The following is a 5366-nucleotide window of genomic DNA, read 5'->3' as shown; positions in this document are numbered from 1 at the left end:
AAAATATGATTTTTGGTCAAAAATGTTATTTTTTTTTCACAAATGTTATTTTTGATCAAAAAGATAATTTTTCTTCAAAAATGTGATTTTTGGTCCAAAATGTGATTTTTGGTCAAAATTTTAATTTTCTCAATTACATTCTGTAACCGCTTAAAAGTGGGGTCGCTAAATGGTATTTCAATATCTATACGCTACATGTATGGTGATCGTGGACTGCAAGCTGATGCAGAGACCTCCATGTTCAGGTGTAATTGGTCGCCAATTTCAGTTTGAGGGCAGATATCCAGAATAATTGGTTTTTAAAAATGTGTATTTTTAAAGTATAGGATGGAAGATTCTAAAAGCATAATAATGATTGCAATAAGATAATCATAGGATTTGAACTGTTCATACATGTATGAGACCAAATTGTTGACGTACACACAATTGCTCACGGACACACACGACTTATGATGCCATAAGACCTAATACCAGATCCAGAAACACTAGAGAGTTTTTTTTCACAGAAATCCCATAAATTTCTGTGATTTTATGCTTCCGTCAATTGCAAGCCCGGCTACCAGGGACCCGGGCACTGTAGACACAATACCCGGGACTGTCACCCTGAAATTACCAGAAAGTACATCCCCGGTACCCGGGACTGTACCCGGGATGTACAATCAGTCGTCCCGGTAGCGGGGCCATGAAAATACTTAAATTTTGGATTTGCTGATTAAAAACATTGAAAATTAATACAGCACTTTGAAACCCGGCTGGCATGGGCGGGGACAGTACCGTGGGTTTCACCCACAATTTGTGCCCCGGTCCCAGGACAATACCCGGGGCATAGCAGGGATTATTACAACTGCCTTTGGTAATCTCCCCCGCTACGTCCCCGCTGTGCCCGGGTCCCTGGTAGCTGGGCTTGCAATTGACGGAAGCATTACAGTTTTTGTACAGTGAGATTACAGGCTCTACCTATGACAAAATTTGTAAAATGATGGTGAGGTAACTCCATTTGAAATTAACACTCCCTGTGTGCAAGATTAAGGTCATATCTTCCAAAGGGGGTGTATGGATTTCAACTGGAATAGCTCAATAAAGGATCTGGTCAAGGGTGAAAATAAGATGGCCCCTGGTTCACTTCATTCAACATGGAACCAGGGGCCACTTCTAATCAACAAGGGGCCAATATTTTGTTCTGAATAAGTTCATCATGCATTAATGGCTATGGAATTGAATTTTTGGGTATAGTGACCAGGGGCCAGTTCCTGAAGAAAAGTGTCCCCTGGTCAGCTGAAATTTAGATGGGACCAGGGGCCATTTCAGGGTTTCTGGGGCTAACTGCTCCCATCTCCCACTTATTGGCTCCACATCTTAAAATCAACATTTGACCTTGTATCTCATGTGTGGAAATTCTCAAGCTTCTACTAAAAAGTGCACAATCCTTCAGGTTAGCAACAGTACACAGAAAGTGCTATCTGATTTTTTTATAACATGGTATCAGATTTGTATTTTTCTAATACAGAATATTTATAGTCCCTACATTAACTGCAATATTTAGGTTTGTTTTTTCTTTGTGCGTATTGAAATAAAAACTTTCTGTATGAATTCCCATGTGGTAAAACATGTGGCAACCTCTTGGTCTAGCACGTGAAAAACCTGAAAACACACGTCCAATGCCCTCTGCAATCTCTCCTGGTTTAGGGCACAGCCGCCCCCTCACCCCCTTCAACAATGGCGACGGTAGATCCTGTGGGCCGAGTATGAGAACAAATGGCAGTCGTCTCTTCCGCGAGAGAGCATCCAAGTATTGTGGTAGGTTTGCCTGTAAAAAATGATAAATATACCCCAGTAAATAAAATGATGCAGTATTTGAGACCCGAAAAGCGGTAGGGGTAGTATCATTACTGGGACTAATCACTAACAGTACTGAGTGGGAGTAGGCAGGGAGCACAACAAGCACTGTACACAACACAAATAGTTTGCACAGCAAGCCATTATTGTTTTTCACTTTATCACTCTTAATCTTGGCTTAAATTACCATCACTCACTTGCCCCTGCCCCTCTTTTCCATGCTAGTTTTAAAATTATTATTTTTGCTACATTTATATCCATGACAATATGGAAAAATTAATATCCATGCTTTGTGAACAGGCCTCAAAAGTGTGTGTCTGTCAAGGATTTAACAATCAACAAGTATGCGGTAATGCCTAGATTGATTCTACAAATTGTCCATTCTGGGTCACAGCTTTTTTTTGTGTCGCACTCGCAGACCATTTGAAAATGGGTCGCGAACAAAAACCTTATAGAAAAAACATTCAGGTAAGATTATAAACATAAAACATCAAAAATAAAACAAAAGGGACTAGAAATTCTTGTTTATCAAACTGTCATTTTGCAGGGCAACTGCACCTTCATATTGTGTAATTCACTGATTTCTCACACTTGTACCAGTAAAATAGTCAATGGAACAACTCATACTTGTACCTCTACCCAAACCTGAATATTTATTCCACAGTATGTTTTGGGTTGCATCACACTGATGTAGAAATAAGGGCCCCTTGTCAAAAAGTTAGGGAAAATCTGCCTGTTATTTTTCAATTAAATTTCATTTCAATTATAGTAAATCAGGGTTAATAATTTCAGAGAGAATCCTAGAAACCATGAAATTCTTTGCAGGGATTTTCTTGAATAGATGTACGAGAATTCAAAGAGATTCTTGTCAACATTACAGATTCTGGTAAAATTTCAGAATCCAATGGATTCTCACAAGATTAAAATAAATTCTACCTGTGGTAATTTCTGACATTAAAGTACAGAGGAAGTCAATGTGTTATTTTACGTACTGCTCCTTTTAATACACATAATTGAATAAAACTTACTGGCTGAAAATCAATGAAAGATGCCATTCCTTTCTTCACTGTAGCAATATGAAAGGCAGTGCTATCAGAACCACATTTTTACACTTTGTTCATCCACATCTGAAAAAAGAGATGACAAAAAAACATTAAATAATTAACCTTGTTTTTAATAAACTGGTTTGGACAAAAGAAATTTGGGTATAAAAGAAAAGGCAACCTCGAGATCATGTGGGCTGATGTTCTGAGATTTCAAAGAAATTCATTCTCTTTTGGCTGGCAGACAGGGAAAACAACATGGAGCATGTAGGTAATGATGGTCAGGTCAACCACCTAGTTAACCAGCATCTAGCATTCTGACCAGGCTTAATCATACAAGTACCTAGGAAATAAAATTCCATACATGTACATGTCTCAAAGCTTATGAAGATTTTAAATCCAATGTGGAAACAAACAAAAAAGTGAATGTGCACCGCAAAATGAACGAACGTGACAGCTTTGAGACATATTGAAATATCTGGAAACACCTTGCTTAGTTTGGTGTTACTTTTTTTTGCATAATATGTTTTTTTAAGTAATAGATGCCGTCAGCGTGACGTCATATGCCGCCATCTTGTGGGTACACGCTGTGATGGTCGTTCGATCTCCATGCGTGAGCAGCAAAATCACCGCGTTGAGGCGTGATAACAGCTGCGTGGCACACTGCGCCTTGCGCGTAGTGTCCGACGCATGAACACACAGATCATTTGTACCCACAAGATGGCAAAAGGCTGACGGCCTCTATTATTTTCTTACCTGTATCCATATTTCTTGATTAGAATGTGCACCATTTTGCTGTAGTGAGCTGCATGCAATGATCCTCCTTCTTTAAGTTCATCCACAATAGCCAGAATGCCAGATATGTCCTAAGTTTAATTTAAAAAAAAAAGTAGACTGTAAGGTGAAGCGGAGGAATGGTACGGAAAATAATTGTGCATTGAAGTTTTTTTTTTTTTCAATGACAACCAATTGTATCACAAAATGCTTATAAATTTCAAATATCCTGCACTTGAAACCGGCACATGCAAAAACAATTCAATGGATCTACATGTAGTTTGCCTTTGATTGCAATTGTGGATAGGTATTGATTGATATGAATGAATTTGGATGCCTCATACTAGTTAGCAGTCATCTACATGTAAGCATGTTATCCTCTTTACACAAGTTTACAGCAGCTCTTTACCACATGTGGTGTGCTCATAGCAACCAACTAGCTAGACTGCACAGTGCACATGTAGACATTGGAGTTCGGGTAGTTGTTAAAAATTCTACAGCCCAGCACGCTGATTTATACTGGACGAGATTGGATGACTCACAAATATTCAAGGAAACAAAATGAAAAATGATAACAGACATGTATCTACCCCCCGGGTGGGGAGGGCTTCGTCCAAAATTTGTTGTAAACTTCACTTTTCACAAAATTGCCTCACCCTGAAAAATGTCCACTTTTCTGCAATTCAGCACCCTAAGATAATCCTACACCACTGTGGCTTATCATCATAGGGGCATACGGAAGGGGGAAATCTCACAGGAATATTGCCGAAAAATGGCTTGTGTACCCCCAATCATGGTTGGTGCCGTCCATAGGATCACTACACCACTGCTGCATACTTACAAACTGTGTGTCAGGCATTTCCACATCTATTATCCTGTCCTTGGCTTCTTAATTTGCTTCACTCACTGTTGTCTTCTTTGCTTACAGTGTATCATCAGGTTCCATGATCGAGCCACTCGAGTCAGTATATCAGATCTCCCTGAAATGTCAAGGCAATAATGTGTGTTTAATGTCACTTCTATTGTCTTCAGAAATTAGAGCCAATGTTAAGAAGGAAAAAAAGGCCTACAGAATTTTAGCACAAGTTCAGGAGAGAACGCTGGGGATCAAGGAATAGGATATGACGGTATCAACACCCCCCCCCCCCTGTTTTTTTGTTGCTCTTTTTAATTTTATGGTGAAATATCATCATCCAGTCCACTTCCAGAAATGTTATTTAAAAAAAAAATTCCCCCTGGAAAAACCCGGATTAAGAAAAAAAAACCGGAAATCTGGCAAAAACCGGAAAACTTCCAACACTGAAACAAGCTTTGGAGCTTGACAACAAAAAACGTCTGATAAGGTGCCACACATCAGAATGCTTTTAAGGGGTACTACACCCTGGCCAATTTTATGCTTATTTTTGCATTTTCTCAAAATTATAGCACATTGGTCACAAGTCAAGATATGCATATTATAGGGGCAAGGACTACAACTACTTTACTGAAAATTCAGCAACTCAAAGCAGGTAGTTAATGATTTATTGATCAAATATTGGTTTTCCCTCATTTTTGAGTGTAACTCCACAACGGTTGTCTGTGCTGACATAAAATTTCCAGTGCAGTAGTTGCAGTCCTTGCCCCTATAATATACATATCTTACTTGTCCCCAATGCACTATAATTTTTGAGAAAAATGCAAAAATATTGAGTTGTTTCTCAAGCAAAGAAAATG

At 38.9% G+C, this 5366-nt stretch overlaps 1 long non-coding RNA gene across 1 annotated transcript; it reads right to left on the bottom strand.

Annotated features, from left to right (window-relative positions):
• On the bottom strand, nucleotides 1-4623 carry LOC140140050 (uncharacterized). Its single transcript, XR_011857205.1, has 4 exons — nucleotides 4495-4623; nucleotides 3636-3745; nucleotides 2865-2963; nucleotides 1-1807 (listed from the first exon to the last, which is right to left on the bottom strand). It is a non-coding gene; the product is annotated as an uncharacterized lncRNA (long non-coding RNA).
• Between the last annotated feature and the right edge of the window lie 743 nt (nucleotides 4624-5366).

Source organism: Amphiura filiformis, chromosome 18 (genome assembly GCF_039555335.1).
Source record: "Amphiura filiformis chromosome 18, Afil_fr2py, whole genome shotgun sequence".
Lineage (NCBI taxonomy): Eukaryota > Metazoa > Echinodermata > Ophiuroidea > Amphilepidida > Amphiuridae > Amphiura > Amphiura filiformis.
Note: the sequence above shows the minus strand (reverse complement) of the source record. Positions and strands in the feature narration are given on the sequence as shown.